Source organism: Embiotoca jacksoni, unplaced genomic scaffold (assembly GCF_022577435.1).
Source record: "Embiotoca jacksoni isolate LCO1_2020_lvr unplaced genomic scaffold, fEmbJac1.0.p SCAF_26, whole genome shotgun sequence".
NCBI lineage: Eukaryota > Metazoa > Chordata > Actinopteri > Embiotocidae > Embiotoca > Embiotoca jacksoni.
The window spans coordinates 4,739,648-4,761,372 of record NW_027185377.1 but is presented as its reverse complement, the minus strand read 5'-3'; the positions used below and the strand labels follow the sequence as shown (position 1 = coordinate 4,761,372).

At 45.2% G+C, this 21,725-nt stretch overlaps 1 long non-coding RNA gene across 1 annotated transcript; it reads right to left on the bottom strand.

Moving 5' to 3' along the window:
• Positions 1-18,528: 18,528 nt before the first annotated feature.
• LOC138204863 (uncharacterized) lies at positions 18,529-20,323 on the bottom strand. The gene is made up of 3 exons (XR_011178826.1): positions 20,163-20,323; positions 18,797-18,882; positions 18,529-18,598 (listed from the first exon to the last, which is right to left on the bottom strand). It is a non-coding gene; the product is annotated as an uncharacterized lncRNA (long non-coding RNA).
• Positions 20,324-21,725: the final 1,402 nt, after the last annotated feature.

The following is a 21,725-nucleotide window of genomic DNA, read 5'->3' as shown; positions in this document are numbered from 1 at the left end:
CTACCGAGGCTATTAACAGATGAGAGTCCCTGTCCTGCAGAACATTAACGAGATCCATCAGCACCAGCGAGCGTGCAGAGAAATAGCGCACGCACAGACAAGACACGTACACACGGCCACATACGCTGGGAAAGTCAATCACAAAGTAATACACACACACACACACACACACACACACACACACACACACACACACACACTGAGACAGATGTGACTGCTCTGACAATCGAAACAGAAACACATCTGGGCTAACGGTTAGCGCTGCGGACGTTTCCCACGAGTGTTCACCTCAACAGCCCGAACGCACCGCATCTCTCCACCCACACAGGCTTCAACGGAGCACCGTACGTGTGTGTGTGTGTGTGTGTGTGTGCGCGCGTGCGTGTGCGTGTGCGTGTGCGTGTGTGTGTGTGTGTGTGTGTGTGAGAAGGTGCCACGCGTTCTCAATTTTCTTCCAATTTTCAGCGCGGTCAAAGTGTTACATTCCACACACACACACACACACACACACACGCACGCACGCACGCACGCACGCACGCACGCACGCACGCACGCACGCACACACACACGCACGCACGCACGCACGCATGCACACACACACACACACTACCTCACAGCTTTAAATTTGACCAAAAAAAAAAAAAAAGATCCCGTCTCACTGTGATGAGCTGCCAAAGGAGGGGAAATGAGAATAAAACATGGTGCCGTAACGCAACCTCTCATATCGTTTTTTACAGCTCGTAGGAAGACAAGCGAGAGATAAAACGCGATCCGGGCCAAGGTTGCGTCAACTCCCCGCTGTACGTAGTGAGGGTGGGGAATGCAGGTGCATGAATCGGCCTCGTTGTGTTTCGTTGATTTGTGGGATGACGACACCCAGAAACGAGGAAGTAAAATAGGATGTTTGAGTCTTAAATCAACTGTTTCAATCCCTTCTCATTGGCCTTAACCGTATCAGCAGGCACCCTGAGGAACCCAACAAGCGAAGGTCCTCTTCCATATTCTCTTTTTTTTTTTTAATTGAGACCCTAGATCTGTGAAGCGCAAATCTATTTTACACATAAAAAAAAAAAAAATCCATAATTTAATGGGAAAGAAATCCAGGATCGCAAAGTCTCCCAATGCTGCAACCGTACTGAGCATCTCCTCTGCCCCCACCACCACCCACCACCACCCACCAGCACACACACACAGACACACACACACACACACACACACACACACACACACATATACACACACGCCACCACAATGTCAGCGCAACCTCATTTCAAAATCCAGATCGGAGAGATAAGGCCAACACCTCTGCCGCCACAATTTGACACAACTAATTTAGAACTGGTCTTTTATGGAAGCCTGGAATACATTACCTTGCCAGAACATAATAATAATGGAGCAGCATCAATCAAACGGGGCCCCGTGCATACATTGTGTAATAAAGCTTATCTCCGGGTGACACCGGCTGTCTGAGTCAGCCTGCCAGCCTCCGACGAAACTATATGCGAGCTCTGCCATCAGGCGCTGGTTAACACTGCATAAATATGCAGTTTAAGAGTCAATGACATTTTAATAAGGTAAAGCTGACAGCTTATGGCTCGCACACAAACACCCGGTTGTTTCCCCGAGTCCCAGAATCAAAAAATAGACGAGCTCGGGGTCCCTGTGTCTACACAGAGTCACGTTGTGAGAAAGAATGTTGTTTCTTTGAATATGCATAACCCCCCCCACCCCCAGCTGTCAGCACACACGCCACCCCTCCAAATTGTCAGACTGCCCCCCCGCCCCCGTCGCCCCATCCATCCCCCTCCCCTCGTCAAATGTTTCTATAATTTTTTCCAGGCGTTAACTGGATTCAGCTGCTTTGGCTCTCATCTCCCACTTTTCCATAGTATTTAGAAGGGGACCGTTTTGTTGATGTATGTTATTTTTTTTTTTTTTCGGAGCTTGTTTTTTCACCGACTGTTCTCACCGCCACCTCTCAAAGTCCTCATTGTGTGTTCAGGCGGAGGCACCGTGATGTCATGCCTCCCCAGCACCTGGGAAATCCTGGAGTTTGTGTCGCAGCGTGTTTGGATGAGGCTTTTCGTAGGCGCCCCCGCACGTCGGGCGCATTTTGGGACAGCTTAGCGTTTGTTGGTCGTGATGAATGGCGACGATGGGCGGGGTATGTGAACCTCAGAGGGGAGACGAGCCCGTCTGATTTGTCAGCTGTGGTCATTGATAGCACCAAAGGTTGAACTAATATCGTTTCTGCATCTACATAAACCGACTTTAGTCTTGAAATGTCGCGTTTCATTTTAGGAATTGTGCAAAAAATATCCAAGAAATTATCGAACTATTTACGCATTTATCTGCAAAACTTTGTTTTTTTTTTTCATCCCTCAGCCTTCACTCGACCCCGTCAGTCACAAGTAATGTCTGCTGTCACTGCATCAACGCTTCACGACAGAGGTCAACACGCGGGACTGTGACGGCTCCAGATGGGCTGGAAAAACATCAGCTTCACAAATACACGCTTGTGTTTTCCTCCCTCCTTTAAACAACACCAGATTAGGTCTCATCACTCTTTAGGACCTTTTGCATCTCGCCGCTGTCGGCCCCCACTTCTCTTCCAGTCCCCGTTGTCTTTGGAAAGAATGCCCTTCAACGTCACGTAGTAATCCATCGAGCACACATGCTCCGGCTTTCATCCTTTACTCGGATCCCCATTAAATCCTGTTGTAGTGGGCGCTAATAACATTTTGGGGTAGCCTCCTGTTTATTTGCCGACACCTAATGCATCACATTTAGCACAGCCTTGACACCCAGCCTACAGAGGAATGTGGAGATGGAATACTGGCAGAATGAAGGCTAATGGGGATGATCCTCCCAATGTGCGCTGTCACTCATTGTCACTGTGGTTTGGGCATTCTGGCTATTAGAGAGATCAGCGCGAGGACATGGCTCATTGGACTCCGAACGTTTGTAGCCTCGCTTTCCTCCCTTTTGTAATGCCTGAACTCGGAGCGAGCTCAGAGAGTAATGTCAACATGATAGATCTCAGCTGCTTCTTGATGCAAGTAGTGGCGGTGAAATCTCAAAGTAAGGCAGTACAGCGCAGAATAGAAATGACAAAATGTGTGTTTTTTTTTTTTTTTTACCAAGCGGCAACCAACAGTGACGTCACCCGTTGGTTTGCGAACGGCCGTTATGAAGCCTCGAGTTCGGATTTTGGCCGCCGCCATCTCGCTGGTCCTCAGCGGTTTGGAGCTGGTAGTGACCATATTTGGAGAAGCTGACTCGATTGATTGGAAACCCGGCGATACTACGTCCCCGCCCAACGATAACCGTAAACTGACTGCACCGCAGGCCTGTCAATCAAACAGACTCGCCCCCAAGACACACAGCCTGTTGAAGCTTATTTTCAAATCATTGATGGGAAATTTTATTTACTTTAACTTTATGAAAGTAGTTAAATGGGAGTCTATGGAGTTTTTGGAGCCAGCCTCTAATAGCAGTCGGTGGTAGTGCAGCTTTAAGCACTTCTGCATCAGCCTCACTTTTCAGACCTGGAAGTTGCGTCCACTTTTATATACAGTCAGTGATTTTTTTTTTTCACTGCATTTTGTGCAGCTTCAGAGGCTACAAATCGATAAGGGAACATAACTTAACCATTTGTTGTGAAAGGACTTTGAACTTGTCTAGACATATCATTGGTTAATCCGGAGCCAGTCTGCTGTGCGTGCATGTCTTTTATGTCCTCCACCTTTTTAAATGCTGGGTTTGCTGATATCTCATTAGGTGACAGCCAGTCCGGCGATAAGCTGCAGTCAGACAGGATGAATCCCGTATCGTCTGCAGGCCGTAGGCACCACACCCAGTCCAAACGCACACAAAGCAAACAGCAACCTCTGCGCATGAGCGTATTGTGTACAGCGCATAAATATACACACGTACAGAAACACATACACACACACACACACACACACACACACACACACACACACACACACACACACACACACACACACACACACACACAACATCCTCAGCTGTCACAGTCTTCACAGCTGATTTACCATCTTGCCTTTGAAATGGTGGGCAGCCGTATACTTACTGAGCAGGGCAAAGGAAGGGTAAGGCTTTTATTTTAGGACGGCTGTGTATCACCTCCGACTGTAAAAATAACTTTTAACAGTGCCTGTGAATGATGCACCGTAACATCTAATTACTACACGTTGTATTCTCCTGTGAGGGTGGACTATGTGTGCTGTTTACTACCCTGCAGTTAAAGACAGTGAAGCACATATTAATTTGAAATATGATGCCGTTCTGACTATATTTTGCACTTCGACATGGCACCACTTATGTGATGCTTTTAGCACTGATTATAACTAGCTGTGACAACGGCGCACACACAGTTGGGGGCTACTTTGTTCCGTTAAGAGACATCCTAAGTCCGAAGCAGTCCCGTTTAATGAAATCCTGTCGTTTGAATAGTCCAGACGAAAATACTTTCAACATAAATTTCCCATGAAATTGAGTGCAAGATATCAACGGTGTCCAAAAGATGAACCCTAATAACTGTGGTGAAAACGGCCCCTGAATAGTGAAATAGCTCAACATTTGGATTCTCTCCCTGCTGATGTTTTGTGTCCTTTCTGTGCTTTGCTTAGGCACCACTTGATGGTCACATTTGTAGTTTTCAGTCAAACGTCTCAACAGCTGTCGATGAATCCCCATCAGCTGTGGTACAGGCTTCAGGCTTTTGTTGTGTTTGCAGTCTGAAAAACCCTGTTTGCATTGAGGTTTCAGGCACACAGCGTGTGGTGGTCAATGCCGATAGATTAAAGGCTGCTCCAATCGAATTGACCCAAGTATGAGACGCCTGGAGACAATCCTCAGTGGAGCGTGGCCGGACCCGTATATTCACAGGGTGAATTTGGGTCTCGTAAAACCAGGCTAATTCATATCCCCACCTGAATGAAATGTGAAAAACATCATAAGGTCCAAATTTCAATTACTTTTCAATTTAAATTTGAAGTAAAACTAATCACATTTCCATCAGCTGTTCTTTTAATGCTAAACAGTAAATAGTAACGCTGAAATGCTAAAATAAGATTACGAAACATTTGTAGCATGTTAGCAAGCTGATATTGCTGATAATCTGGATTTTTTTTTTTTTTTATCATCTGGAGGAAAAACTAAAGCTGAGCTAAAAAGTCCTAAAATATTGGTAACAATCTCTGATTGCACAGGAAAACTGAGTGTGCACATCTATAAGTTTGGCAGGTCGTGATAGATGTCTACGCCCGACAGCATGGGGAATGATTTTACAGTTTGCCTTCATTTTCTCTTCCAAAAAGGTTTGAGTAACCTCTGTATTTGTTTCAGCTCACCGTACAGCCTGACTCCTTCTCGACCCTTCAGACTTGTTACTATCAGTGGAAACCCAAAATAAGACCAACCGTGTTATACGCTTAACGCCATTCTTACCCACAGTATGCTTGATTTCCAAATGAATGCTACAACTCGTGGAATATTGTGGCACCAATACGTAGAGCATGAATATTTAATTGTATTGTACGTAACCATTAAACAACGCAGAGTCCCTTTCTTTGTGGCATGTTTCCTTAAACCGAGCGCGTCGGGGGGATGCACGTCTTTGAAAGTTTTTAGTGACCGTCCGGGTGTTATGATTAAGATGCGCTGAGCACACTGTGGATATATTCTCTTTTTAGCTGCAGTTTACATTGTGTCCTCTCCGTATAACAGTTTACACTCCACTTCAATCAATCTTTACGACTTGAGCGAGCGTGCGGCGGTGCGGACAGATGGAACATCTCCAAAAGCTCCAACATGGCAACTTCTGGAGATGTCAGCTCTCCCTAAACAAACCCGAAGGCCTTCCCACCAGGGCCGCCTCGTGTCATGCACAGCTCGAAGTCGTCAGTGTCAGGGCCGGGATGCCTCTCCGCTCCTCTCATCTCCGCTCCCCTCCTCTCGAGAACTTAATTACAAGTCACGTATTAGGACATAACTTTGATCCAGATACTTTCCGTGCCAAAGCGTTGTATTGAGCCAACTAATCCCTGACATGCTAAATGAGTACCTGCTTTGCTAACCTTTGATCTGCAGGGGTTAGGACACGCACTGGTCCAATTACATTCAAGCTTTTATGAGAGGGCAACAACGTGCTCTTTCAAAACCACCAGGATTTAAGCTTTTTTTTTTTTTTTATTATTATTACAACGTGAGGCTTGTTTCTCAGACAGCACCCTGAAGTATTAAGGATTAGACGTTAGAGGGGGAAAATTGAGTTGGCCCGTTCTTATTAATGGACGGCCGCATTCTGGCTTGTTACACGGTTTAATTCTCACCCCTGGCCCTCGTGGACCCTAAAAACCCACCGCAGCCACTGCTAGGATTTCAACCATGCTGTTTGAGGTTAATGATTTCTTGGCAAAAGAGAGCAGTTTAGACTGTGAAATTAAGTTGTGTTAGACACGGCCGGCACAATGGAATCACGCATTGTGCGTTGGTCAACTCGGGAGATCATTTTTGGGGTTTTGAATTTGTGCCGACGTGAGAAATTCGGCATTTTAAGATATGTTATTAGAGATATGTGTAGAATGCAGAATAGCAGCATCTACTACATATATAAGTCCTCCAGGATTTTTTTGTGTGTGTGTGTGATTGTTGCGATCAAAAATGCTTGATTATGCAATTGAATTTGCGGAGTTTTAAGTGAGTGGCGAAAAGCACAGAGTCTGTAGTGGTGCGGAGAGGAGAGGAAAGGAGAACCGCGCTGATTGTTAAAGCTGGTTTTGTTGGACGAGACTACTTTATGCCGTAATACTTTCAACACAGCTTCTGTTGACGACGTTTTTTTTGTTGTTGTTGTTTTTTGCGGAAAAACCGCGGGAATTAAAAAAAACAAAAAAACGCCCAGCTCCCGGCAAATACTACAGAGATTGCTCGAATTTACGTTAGATACTGCGAACGCATGACCGTGATTTCCTGGAGGCGCCTAAATACGTTGCAGTGTGCTGAGATTGTTTTCAGCGGGCCGTGCGGAGCCGTGCCATACACACCTCCACGTCTTTGTGGGGTTTTGTTTTTTTCTGCAAGAAGCAAGCAGCAACAGTTTCAGACCTCTGGTTAGGAGCCCCGTGGGAACACTGAGCCGTAATGGACAGAAAACTGATGAAACCTCCATTTCCTGACAGCCCAGTGTTCAGGCGTCTGTTGTGCAAAAGGGCGTGTGTGTGTGTGTGTGTGTGTGTGTGCGTGTGTGTGTGTGTGTGTGTGTGTGTGTGTGCGTGTGTGTGTGTGTGCAGCAAGTGGATAACTGCTCACTGGGGTCTTATAGTCCGACTGGGGAAGGACTGATTCTAATAAGAAACCTCTCCATCTGCTGTGTTCACTATTTCAAGCCACCCCTGCTTAACTGGTCACATTGGCAGAGATTAAAAAAAAAAAGAAGAAGCTGAGAAGATCCAAAGGACCAATTTCATTTCAAAACTCAATCCGCCAGTGCATGGGATTTGCATAGCTAATTAGACACTGCCTTACCCTTTTTTTTTTTTTTCTTCCCCTTCCCTTCCTCTCCCTTCTCTCCTCCTCCTCCTCCTCCTCCTCCTCTGAGCCCGGCTTTGTACTGACAGCAAAGGGAGGCTGAGCCCCACGCAAAGACCTCTGAACTGAGCTTATCTGGCTAAATGAAACACCATGTTCCTAATGTAAACTATTTTTCAGCTCATCACCAAACTTCAGTGTCAGCTCAGGCTTCCACTGGTGTTTTTATTTTTACTTTAAGTTTAGAGCACTTCCGGCTGGCCTACTTTTCCAGCAAAGGAACATTGTTGTCCTTTATGGCTTTTTATTTTGCCTCGTGTACTTTATTCTCCAAGTGTGTTGGATGGCGTAAGGATTAGTGGTGTACAGTAGATTAGGCTATTTTACTCTCCATCTCGCTACAAGGGGCGATTAGGAGACATCAGAGGCCTCACACATAGGTTTTCAGTTGTGTTGAAGTCTTTTTCTACTCCGCGGAGGAAAAACATTTCTCCCCCCTCCGTCTCCCTGCTTCTCTCGTATCCCATTGCCTACGCTGGAGACGGGGTATTAAAACACAGTCGCTGGTGGAGGGTTAAATCAGCATACGCAATGAAATGCATTGTTGTTTCTCAATGAGGAATAACGAGGGGAAGGGTGAGGCGCGACAGAGAAACGGAGACGGACACGCAAAGCGATGGAGGGAGGGGAAGAAAAAAAAAAAAAAAAAAAAAACGCAGCAATACGCAACCATGTGAAATACTGAGAAGTCAAAACTGGTATCGCTCCGTATGCGGCGTTTATTCCTGCAAAAGCTTTACACCTAATTACCCCAAAGTGCTCTTTGGAACGAATGTGAGGCGAGGGTCTCATAATCATAATAGAAATAATAACTGCCTGATGCATATGTAAATGATCAGAGGGAAGAACGATGTTTTGGAAATAGTCGATGAGGGTTCAGGAGTTCAGCCGGGGCATTAGAAAATATAAATGTCTGCGTGCTTACGCTGCAACGACCTTTCCAAATGAACTATGGCTTCCTTATTGATTCTCAATATTGTGTTCTCGCGTAATGACGTTTTAACGATTCTAGGATTGGATAAAGACAAATATTTGCCTTAATCTGTTTCTCTATGTTAACAGAAATCAGACACACGGAGCTGCGGGGGCCACTGCCAGTGTCTCAGTCTCTGTAATCACCCGTGATTAAATAATACAAAATAAATAGTGCAGTATTTAGCGCAGTTTTGCCGTCTCCATGTCTGCTTCCTACTCTCCATCTCCCCGCTTTCGTTTTCATCATCGACCTCTCCCGTGCTCGGACCCCCTCCTCCCCACCCCCCCTCCTCTCTTTAATCTCTGGTGTCGCTGGGAGACTTTACACTGTGTGTTTTCTTAATCATCTGCAAATTAGCCCCTCGCCGCCGATAAAATCCTCAAATCCCCTTTTGGCTCCCATCGCCCCGCCGACCAGCCTCTTCGAACGCGGGCTCGAGCTGGAAAACTCTGCCTCAACCGTCGTCATTTATTTTGACTGCGCGAGAGGAAAATATGCAGTGTTTGTGTTTGTGGATGTGTCGGAGGCCCACAACGTTTGGGCTGTAAACTCTCTCCTCTCTCGGCTGTTAATTCCAAGTTCAACAGCGGTTCTTGTAGCCGACTGCGTGTCTGTTTTGTTGCACGCGTTGTGTGCGTGCGTGTGTGTGTGTGTGTGTGTGTGTGTGTGTGTGTGTCCTGCAGCAGAGTTTGTACAGTGGCTGCCTCGCTGGTTTCTGTGTGGTCCTCCTCTCCTCCTCCTCCTTTTTTTTTTGTCCGTCTCACACATCACAACCTGCTGCTTGTTTCATGCTGAGGCAGATCAGTTGAAATGAATCACAGGTGCTTTTAATCAGAGTGAAGCCGCGCAGGCCGGGCCTGTAAACGACGGGCTAAACTTAGTTCGGCTTCTTCTCCATCTGTCTCCATTCTTTTTGCCTGCTCACTCTCTTTTTAACAAGCCCTTTATCTTCCCCGCCTCCCCCCGCCCCACCCCCTCTCGCTCCCTACCCTCCCCCTCCCCTCCCCGCCCCCACCTACCCACCCATCTCCACCTATTGCTGTGCCGCCTCCTCCTCCTCCTCGTCCTCCTCCTCCCTGACTATCTTACTGTCTCTCACTCACTATCTCTCGGTGTCCTTGACTGCCGGGCTCCTCCTGTGAACGAGCCGGGGAATCACATTTTGGCATTCCTGAAACAACTCTGGATTTGATTTTACAATCCAATTAAAGTTAAGTTGTAAATCACCATGGCCAGCGAAGATTTCTTTATTCTTTTTTTAAATTTTTTTATATATATATATTTTTCTCGGTGGGCACATTCAGGACCCCCTTTGAGCCGCAAACAAATATAAGAAATAATAGAAATAAAGAAGAAGAGAGCTCTGCAGAGAGTTTACAGAGCCGAGTGGGTGTCCTATCTGTGCATGAGCACACACACAGACTCCTATAATGATTCATTCGTACTGTAGCTTCTCTCTTTATACATCTCTCTCTCACTCTCACACACACACACACACAAAACCTGGCCGACCCGACTAGATATATGCTAAACCTGTCACGAAAACGGAAGCGTTTGATTCATCAGAAAAAAATCAATAGTGGGATATTCTCCACTCTACTAGTGTCCCATTAATCTGCCGGTAGATTAAAATGTCACACCGAGTAGCGGATGGGAGCGGCGACGGAGCTGTTTTTCATGCAGCTCTTCGGCCCGGACAGTAATTGCGTGTGCTGATCAATCAAAAGGGACGTGCACGACTGTCATTTTACATTATAAAGACAACAGGCGCCGACGGCCTGTCAACTTTACGAGAGAAATGTGTGTTAACGACTTATCGATAACTGGCGACCGTAGCCGGTGATGTGTTGTGTTTGGAATGGAAGACGATGTGGAAAAAAAAAATAATCCTTGAATTACAATTCTGGGTTTATTTACCTTTTTTTTTTTTTTTTTTTCCCCCCCTCTTACTGCAATGCATTCAGAAGGGGAAAAAAACAGCAGCCAGAAATGCGACTCTCTCTTTCAGCTGATTAACTTATCTGCTGACGCATTGTTGAACATCGTCTGGCAAAGTGAGATACTTGTTAAACGCATTTGTAAACTGTTTGCAGTGAGGTCTGACTGGAAGGCTCAGCAGAGAGACGGGGAAAACATCGGGGGGATTCTCAATGTGATCGCAGATGAGCTGAATAAATGAATGGGATTCCGCTCGTTACATCGGCAGATCAGCTTCTGAAGAAAGAAAACAATGCAAAAGTCTGTTAATACGTTGAAACAAGCATTTGCAAACAAACATAGCGAGCACCTCGCGTAGACTGGATGTCAGAGTTAATTTGACCCCGGCGGACACATCAAATCAATGAACGTTACTGCCGCTGCCTTCACAAAGGCACCATTATACTGCAGTGAGACGATGTTCGTCAGCATGAAGGCTTCCAGCTCTTTTATTAACTCTGTGGAGCTCCTGCTGTAAAGTTGGAGGCATGAGACTAATCACACCGCGGCTCCCACGCCAAACAACTGCCACAAACCTTTGACAAATAAAGGACGCGGCCTTGAAAAGTCCACACCAGGAATTCATGCAGGAAGAGAAATATATATATATATATATATATATATATACCAAAAAAAAGGCAATTAATGAAGCAGAATGAACACCGCTATGCATCATTTTGCCTCAAATACTAAATGACGTGTCTCGCTAAATGTTGGAGGTGTTGCGTGTTAAAAAAAAAAAGGACCCCCCCAACCAAGGTCAGTTTTACGTGCTCATTATGTCACGCCTCTCGGTTGGCCGCGCCGCGGTTTCCCATTAGTCCCGGCTGACAGTGCAGCTCAGGCCACACTCTGGATAAGACCAAGAGGGAGCGGAGTGGATAATACAGCCGGGGTCAAAAGGCAAGAGGCGCCAGGGACTCTCATGATTACACAGGTATCTCAACAATGTGCCGCTTTGTCTCCAGTGAAAGAGACAGATATGAATGTCAAAGTCACAATAAGGTCACGTTTTTTTTTTTTTTTTTTTTTGGGGGGGGGGGTTCTCCAGAAACTGTCAGGCGCCGAAATTTATACCGCTGAATACTTAAATAAAAAAAGCAGTCAGAGGATATTTTGTATGCTTTGCAAATCCAGTGCTGTCAAACACACGTGAGGCACTCAATTTATCACATGTTTGATGTGTTTTTTCAGCTGCGGCTTCAGAATATTTCCACAAAGTAAACTTTGGGTGGAGACGAGTCCCACCTGTGAACGTGAGAGCGTGACTATTAATAACCACGTTATGCAGCTGCGTTCAGACCTGAACAACGACAACGATCTTAATGCAGGAGATGACCTGAAATTGTTTTATTTGCTCTGAACATTTCTGAAGCTTGCATCACTGTTGCACACGAAGATAACAACAGTCTTCTGCTGTAAATATTGTATTGAGCTGCTTTTTTATCGGCATATTTCTCAGCCCCGCTGCACTTTGATGAATAACTTACTGAACGGGGAATTGTCAGATGTGAGCTTTGCATCTCTGAAATAGAAAAGAAAAAAAACATAAAGGGCAGATTACGGAGGCCACATTAGCAGCGGAGTGCGTCATCGCAACCTCGGTAGTTTATTGGGGGAAATAGAAAATGTTTGAACCGATTCACACATGCAAATCCAACATGGCGGCCCTATTTCCCAGACTACTTATTTTACTAAACATGAATCGTCCAGTGGTACATAAAAAGAACAAAAGGCAGAAAAGTTGAACTGTTACAAGTTTAAAGTTTTATATGTTTGGAAAATATCAAATGACTCGGCTGAATACAGTCAGTTTATCTTGATATCCTCATACAGGGCTGTCTCCAAGTAAGTGGTCTTTGTGTATCGTCCATATTTACAAAATCAGTACCCATACTAAATTAAATGTCATAATTCTTAGTTCGATAATAAAAACTTGTCCTGAATGCACACAGTTTTGGTCCATGTATAATCAGCCCACTGCTCTTTACTCTGAGAGAACACAGGTATATTGTCCTTTATTATCAGGTACTGTCAACATAGTTCGGTTCACCCTGAAATATCTCAACCAGTATCAGAAGAATTCCAATGAAATTCTGTACAGTTGTTCACGGCGCCCGGAGGATGAATCCTACTGAGTTTAGTAATTTCCTGAACTTTGTTCTTGTAGTAGCACAAAGAAGTCTCTTTTTTTCACTTATGTAATGAAATATTTCAACATCTAGCAGTTGGTCTGAACTAAATATTGTGCTGACAGTCATCATGTCATCCTAATGACTTTGGTGATGCCTGATTATTTCCCCTTGTGCCACCGCAAGACTGAATTTGTGGTGTGAAATTTCTCGACCACTTATGGACAAATCGCCGTTAATATTCCCCCGAGCGCGACTCGTCATAACTTTCATCTGTCAGAATTAATTCATCACCATCAACTGGTTCAAATTTCAATGTGTGAAAGACGTATTTTAAACCAAACACCTGCAAAAGTAATTACATCCCAGTTGTTTTATTTCCCTCCTCAATCTGAGCATTATGGACAGACAGCAAATATATGCTTTGTGATTTGAAGTATAAATTGGAAAATTAACTCTCAAAAAAGTTTGCAAAAGTTCAACCAAAATGGCTTAAATAAAAATATATTAATATAGTAAACTAAATGTGCTAAAAATACTCCTGGGTACGTCAATGCACTGACAGGGCAGGATGGTTTTAATTTAGCAACCAACCTCAAAACCTGATTGATTCGTGAGAAAAAGAGAACGAACAGCCATAAATATGTCAAAGTAGCGTAGCACTGAATTATAATGAAAACATATGGTGCCGACATTCTCCTAACATCACCCCTAATGTCCCGTCCAGCTGTACCTGCCCAGTGGTGGTGGTGGTGGTGGTGGTGGAGCCTCCATGCAGCCAGTGGAGGTGGTGACTCATCAATGGGTGGCCGAGCTCGCTGCCATAATTATAATGGGCAGTTACTCCGAGGTTTGAGCCAATGGTGGCACTAAAATCTCCCCGTGATGGCCGTGTGAAATGGGAACAGAGTTTCAGTGACGTGTTCGGGGGTCCGCAGAGGCTGTAAAAGAAAAAAAAAAGAAAAAAAAGTTGTGACTCTTTGAGGGGCTTGATGGTGGAGAGGAAGAGGAGGAAGAGGAGGAGGAGGGAGGAACCGAAAGGGGGCTTCCCAGGGCTCATCACGCACATAAAAAATAAAAAGAAGCTCTTTCAACCCCACTCACGGATGCACAACTTCAACAACGCATGCACTTTATGTGTGTTTAGAAAGAGAGCCGAGCAGAAATTGCTTAACTATGTAAGCAAATCCTAAAAAGTGTGTTTTTTTAGGAAGAGATTTAAGAGTGGATACCAATCTGGCTAAGCTAATCTCCTCAGGGCCATATGGCTATGCTCAATGATTTTCTCGAAAGGGCATTTAGTGGTGAAGTGAAAGGAAATGAAAAGGACCCACGGGAGATGTTTCTGGCATGAGCGAGAAGGAGTCTCCCTGAACAATGGATGCTGTCTGGGATGAAGGACGCTTCAGTGGCAGAATGTCAATAAAGTTGGTTAAAAAACCGAATGTGGTGTTAGGCGGTTACTGTATACGTGTTTTAGGATTCAGTACACAACTTAAAAAATTCTAAGCCTTGCATTAACAGTGTTTAAAGCCCCCTCTTTCTCCACGCTAATCCTCGCTTAGTTTGTGCCTGTGGAGGTTTTAGGCGAACACGTTCTTTGTTAGTGTAACATGGGATTAATGTGAGAGTGAAGCCGCTAAAGCCACGGGATTACAAAGTTTACTTGTGCTTCAAGTCATAATGATGAGCAACACCGGACATTACTTTTGTCTTTTCTTTTTTTAACCGTGATTTAACGGGCTAAAATAAACAGCATAACGAGAAAAGAACAACTTTTTTTAAAAAAATTTTTATTATACTTTTTCTATTCTTGTCCAGATGTGTTCTTGTCAAAACGCTGACATGGCAGTGGCTTTGTTCTGAAGGAGCTGTTTTTGATCTTCAGCAATTTATTCTCACAAAATGCATTCCTTTGAAAGTTTTCTTTTTTGAAACTGTTACGGAGGACAGCTACCAGCACTGTTTTATGGAATACAGAGTATAACATAGATGTTCTGCTCAAAGTCTCACAGCAGAGTCACTTCCTCAACACCATCAAAAATGGAAGGAATGTCAAGAAAAAAAAACGTATAATAACACGGGCCGATCCAAAGTTGAAATGTGCTGCACAGTGTCAACTTGAATACTACTTACTAGAGTGGAATATGGGAAACTACAGTCTCAATGTTATGCGAAGGCGATGCTGCGTTGGCATTCGATCAAGAATACCAGCAAAACGGTGTTTTTTAAAACAGTGGTCTCATTGGATTACGCCAAATCATTACTAATCCTCCACTGAGAGGAGGGAAGGGAAAAAAAAAAAAAGAAAAAAGTACGTTGCTCAGTCAGTTTTGTGCAATCTCGAACGCTCATTTTGGGAAACATCACAAAGCTTCTAAATGGATTTTTCACACTGTTTTGTAAGAACCGTCACGACTCCGGAGAGTTAATCCAAACTATTTCGGTGATTCCTGAACAGGTAGTCAAATTCATTGGCCTCAACACTTGCAAAACGACTTCCCGGACTTGTTCCCTAGCGGCATGAGCATGTCGGTCGAGTTTTCATGGGGTTTTCTTGAGCCGCCTTCGGGTCAAAAAGTTAATCTCGTAAATTTGATTGAAGACGTACCTGCAGACCTAATTACATCTGCTTCAGCAGTGTTTGATGCTAATTAGCAAATGTGAGCGCGTCGACACACTAAACTCAAAAGGCCGTCCGCCCCTAAAAAAACAAAGCGGTTGAGATCATTTTGTGCAGGCATCTCAATGTTACATTTATTGCGACCTTTCGTGGGCGTTGTAATTAGGACAGGAGTGAAAGAGGAAGTCCGGTTCGGAGTATGAGGAGTGACAGAGACCATGTAAGGAGGAGGACGGTGCTGGTTGGACATTTAACCCATCCTAAATTAATCCAAACAGTTTTGGGGCCTAAACCTACCCGGACTGCTACTGATTCACGACGTTAACCACGTTTATTACTGTTACCGTGACGACAAAGGACCGAGCTGTCGCTGGTACTCTCCAACAGTCATATATGTCCTTTTAGGAAATGACTTTTTCTGTCATTCAGGTATGAGGATGTGTTGAAACTAAAACACCGATGGCAGTAAAACCCTTTACCCGCTTAAAGTCAGCAGCCTAATATTGTAATAATAGTGTTAGCATTTGGGAGTTTAATTCCAATGGGGACCAAATACACGACTCCCGCTTCTGCTGTCGCGTCATTAAGAGTCATCCACAGTGCGGGCAGTATCTGCCGGCAGATGTTGAGAGTGACTGTTGGAGCCGTAAAGAGCATTGGAAACTCCTCCAGTTGTTGTTCCACACTGCAAACCGACATAGGAGGGCATGATTGCATGCAGCTCCTAAAACACACACACACACACACACACACACACACACACACACACACACACACACACATACCAAATTGGCAGTATGCCAACTCCCTTGGGTGTGATGCTCCTTGACCACGAGACCCACATGTAACACCTCGCCCCTCTCGGCACACAACCCTCAACACATCCTCAACAAAGACAAAGAACAACTGATCTGCCCTCTTCCTGGCCGCTCCGCTTGTATCTGTTCGTCCTCCTGTCTGCTCCCGAAAAAGAACAAAATGATGATTAATGTCTTTACTCTAATTAATATACAGCTGCGGGTTGGAAAAGAACAGACTCGGCCCTCCGAAGGGATTTGGACGGTAGGTAGCGAGCGCATAAGTGACCCTAAGTGTGTGTGTGTGTGTGTGTGTGTGTGTGTGTGTGTGTGTGTGTGTGTGTGTGTGCGTGCGTGCGCGTGTGTGCGCGTGGATGCTGAAGGGGGATTTCGGTGTGGCTTGTGTGAGGCAGACAGGTGGTGCTGATGGGGGCTACGTGATTCACTTTGCTCCTTATTTGCATACATATGACAACCATCTGTGCTAATAGGCCAGTACGATGTCTCTATTAGGCTCCGTGCCACGCTGTTTTGCCTGAGGGCCGCGGCGTTGTACCAACATTGTGCTCGTGTCCGTCAGGTTTTTTTTTTTTTTTTTTTTTTTTTTTTTTTTTATGCAACACACCAGCTGATGCCGTCCCGTGGATGTGAGGAAATAGAACGGGGCGCTCCGATTTTCGGTGGGAAACGACTGCGCAGGAAACCATACGGGCTCCGCGCTGGAGTCGGATTGTATTTTTAGCGGCTTGTTTACAACAACTTGTAGGAGCACGTAAGTGGCGTTATCCCGCACGCGAAGTTTAGAAGAAAAAAAAAAACAGCCGTCGTGCGGCCCACGACTAAAAATTGCCCTCTGCGATTCGACCAGAAAATATTCCTCACCATTCAGTACGTGAAGCCGAGAGCCTTTTGTATTTCAGCGTGCGTGCTGTGTCAGCTGTTATCTCCGACGCGCCATCACCTTGCATCACAAATACTTTAATTTACCAGGAAAAAGGATCCACAGCGAGGGTAAAAATAAAAACCGAGGGCTCTGAGGTAAATTGATGTGGAATTGTCTACGGTGGTGTTTTAGCAACTGCAGGACGATTCAGCTGAAGTGTCTGAATGGGTTTTTTGCTATTTTAAGTTTGGTTTTTTTTAACCGTGAAGATGATGGCAAAAACTGGGGATACACACATCGGCGGTTTGTCGGCGTTTGGCAACACTGAGAAGAATTTGCAATCATTTGTAGTTTGATTTCCTCGTCGGGGAAAAAGGAATACCAGAATTCATTCCTGTGTTTGGATCTTTAGTTTAGTTTGAGTAAACTATGATTAAAAAGATCTTTGTTTTTGTGGGGCGAGGGAGCAAAATGTTTGGTTTGTATCTACTCACACATCTTCACGTTTATGTACACACACACACACCATGTTGACCAGCTTACTTTGTCATGACCGCTTGTTCCCGCTGCAAACATCTCATGAAGGTGTTTGAGGCCACTGTGACCGGAGGTGTACTTACTCACCTATGAGGCCATTATAATGGATTATAACTATTACTCCAAAGCTGTCTGGTGGTGGTCAACGGAACCGCTTTCATTGGATAAAATCGTCTTTCGAGGGCGACCCGACAGAGTGGATGTGGCGCAGATGCCGTCAGCAGTGAATCCCCGGATAGATTCCCGACCGGCGGTCCCTTGACTGCTTTTCATTCCTCTGCTTCCTCTCCCTACATCTCCTGTCCGTCTCTGCTGCTCCTTTTTAAAGAAAACAAAATGCCAATAAAGTAATCTCAAAGAGAAATTAAGCTTAGATAGAAACACCCTCTCATATTCTTTATAACAAATTAAGTAAATTAATGTAACAAAGCAAAGTAAATATCAAGATATTTTTTTTATGTTCAAGTTATAAATTTTGAATAGAATTATTTTTTAACTACAGCTTAAACTACTATCACACTTTATGAATCCTTAATTACAGTAGAAGAGAAGAATTATGTTGAATGAATGTTTCTAAATCCGTTTTTAAATTTTTTTTTATTTATACAAAGAAGGGTTGATAACTTTGTCTTCAAGGAAAATTTCAGCTTTGCATATCAAAAACACTGTTCCCAATGCTTTTTAAAAAATGTATATATATATATATATATATATAAATAATAATAAACGCTAATTGCATTTCCCCCAAATATCTGTCATGTCTAACAAATCAGAGGACAAGTTGCTCGCGTTCACCAAAGTGAACGATGCAGCTTCCAGTGTATTCTAAAACTCCAGCTTTGTAAATGTTTTACGTGAAAGGAAATATATTTAACACACTTTGTGAGCCTCCGGCACACAACAGCGCATTTTGTAAAGAAGTGGCACCACAGGGGAAATGACCCGAGGAGATGCCAAAAAGGTGAGGAAATAAATGGTACTACTCGCCTTCCGACGGAGCAGTTAGACCAAGCCCGTACAATGGGCCGGGTCGTCCCCATCACACCGAAACCTAATCTGGAACACAGAGAACATATTACGCAGTGAACAAGATTAGTAGAGAAAGGGAAACAGCAGACAGAAACAGGGAGACAGAGTACCCCATGAGGGAAGACTGCCAACATCAGCACATTTTATTGTAGAATGCAGGCAATTTTTTTTTTTTTCTTAGATTTTCCTCCAGCTCGTACTCACAACTGTATGTCTTGGACGTACATAAAAGTCCCCGGACTTGTTGAGTTGCTGCCGAGTTCCAGGCGCTGCGTTTTTGAACAACGGTCCCTGTCTTTCCCACGAATTTACTAATAAGAGAAGAGAAAACAGAAGGGGCCGAATGAAATCGTGCCTTGTTTTCTGCACCAAAGTCACTATCTATATTCCAAACAAGGGAATTAATACCAGCAGATTCATAAATCTGTGACGGCTGCTCCCTCCCATCCGGCGTGCACTGTCGAACTGTCTTTCTTTGAGCGTGTGGTTAAACCCAAAGGTCACGTTAATCACATAATCTTTTGTTTTTCGACCTTAATTACTTCCTCTTCGTACCTGCCTACCCGCGTGCACAGCCTACTGAGCGCTGCACAGTGACCCGTGCGAGGTGGAGCGATTCGGCCGTCAGGGTCAGACCGTCACCGCCGAGTTCAACTGTTGAACTGTGGTTTCGGCTCCCTGCAACTTCCTTCTATTTCCCCGAAATGAGGTTGAAGTTGAGGGTTCGCCGCTTTGACATTGTGGAGGACATCCGGTGCAAATCGCAGATATAATTGGATGCGGTTATAGAATTATAGCGTATATGGTATTTTTGCTTTAATTTGTATTTCAAGACTGCGTTTTGAAGTTCTCGTTTCCTTTTCGGCATTTCCTCACGCTGTCTTTAAGCGTCTATAAAAGCGAGACCACCGAGCTGAGCACCAAAACGCGCCGGACTATTTGCCCTCCTCAGCCTCTCTGCTCCTCCTTTCATTTCATCTCCTCTCCTCCTCCACTCCAACCATTAGCTCTTCCTCTTGTTGATGACTAAAAGCTCGTGTAGGCGTGATGAGTTCAAACACAGTAGAGCCGACCCCTCCATGTAATGTTCCTCCTCGCAGTTCCTCCCTCCCTCCCTCTCTCTCTCTCTCTCTCACGTCTCCTCGTACGTTCTCCTTCCTTCCCCGCTGCTTAGTTTTGACTCTTTAATTTAACCATCCTCCTCCTCGTCCTCCTCTTTATGTTACTGCTGACAGCTTATGTGGGCGTGATTGGTTAGTGAACCTGTTTACCTCGTACCTTTTTTTTTTTTTCCTTTTTTTTTTTTAACACCTTCCATTTTCTCTACTTCAGATCTTTCCTCTCTCCTGCTTCACTCTGACAGTTCTTCGCTCTCCTCCTCATCCTCCTCCTGTTGAAACGTGACAGCTTGCCGTATAGCGGGATGAGCTCTGTCTGCAGCTGCTCTACCCCCCCCCTCCCCCACACCTCCCCACCTCCTCCCCTCCCTCCCTCCTCCGTCAGCGGTGTGCTCCAGACATCAGACTCCCAAGGCGGTAATGACCACTGAACAGATGATGATAATAGCAGCCAGGCTAAAGATGTCTCATACCTCATCCTCTTCTCCATTTCACGTTCCTCCTCTCTTTCGTCTTTTCCTCGCCTCTGTTTTTTTCCCCTCAAAAGAGAAAACATCTCCTGGCCTGGCTGAACAACCGTACGTGAGGAAGAGGAGGTTCAATCTGCAACGTGGCTTTCAATTTACCCCTCAAACATCCTTTCGCCGCGCACCTGCGACGCATACGAATCTGAAAAAGAAATAGAAGACAGAATATTATTAACAAACTCCACTCTCCCGAGGAGAGATTTAATTGCAGGTCTCCCCACCTACGACCGCGAGCGCCCCCGGCCTCTCGCTGGCTCTAATCCCGTTGCGTAATGTATTCTTGACGTTGTGCCTGGCTGAAAATCAATTAGCGAGCACCGCAATCGCAGAGTGCAGGAAGACTCCTGAACGCCGTCCAAGCCTCTTGATTTGTTCCCGAACGGACGTGAATTACACCCCGCTTGTAGTTTAGCTGCCTCGTGTTGTTGTTTCTTTTTTTTCTTTTTTTTTTCCCCCCTGTGTCATGCATTAAATAGAGACAGGTTTCAGGGAATACCAAAATGTTTTCTCAGACAAGTTCCCACCCCAAAATGAGCTAATCGCTTCTCCTCGTCCCGGTGCAGCTATTTCCACCAGACATCTTCAATCCCTCAAACTCCCCGCATCGTCTTCTCCTCTATCATCCCTCCGATCCAATCTGCTCCTCCTCCGCCTTGTTTTGTTTTCGCCCAGGAGAGTACCGACGTCGAACCGGGGGGACTGAGAGAAAGAAGGACGTTTGAGAGAGAGAGAGAGAGAAAGGCAGCTTAAATCCTCAGCGCGGTCCAACGTGGCGTTCACTTCCTGCAGAGTGAAGGACAGACAGGAGATGAATCACATCACCCGGCGGATTAATACGGGTCTATCCAGATGAGAGCAACAGACATTACGCACATTACCTCAGATTTACTCGTCGTGCCGCTTCTGTTGGGAAAAGCTCGCGTTTTATTTGAATGGAAATATGACAAATGAGCGCGCGTCGCACGCACATTAGAGATTAAAATAAGCAAAGCGCAGCGAAGTGTCGATACGTTGCAGTATAGAAGATCATAACACTGAACGGGAGAGAAAGACGAACGGGCTCACACGGCCGCACGTTGTCACTGATGAGTTGAATGACCTCGCTGACACGGCGGATGCTTATCTTGGAAGTGTCACTTTTATGAGAGAGGGGGGGGGGGGGGACGCGGCCATTAATAAAGGCGAGTGCCAGTGTCTCATTAGACTCGCAGCTCCAGTGCCAGCTCGGCAGAGCGAGGGCAGCCGTGCACAAGAACTAACAGGGTCATCAAACTGCAGGAGGACTCGGGCCCGACACGGCGGGCCGACGCCCGTAATAACTTCTGTGCTCGGGCAGAAGCCCAGCTGCTTAGCTTTCACAGCTGTTCCTCGACTCGAGCTCCTCTGTGACAACATTTGTATCTGATGACAGTCGGAGGGAACAAACATAAAGCTGCACGGCCAAAAGTGCGGCAGTTTACAAAATGATCTGTTTCCCCTATTTCGTTTTAGTTATAACCCCCCCCAAAA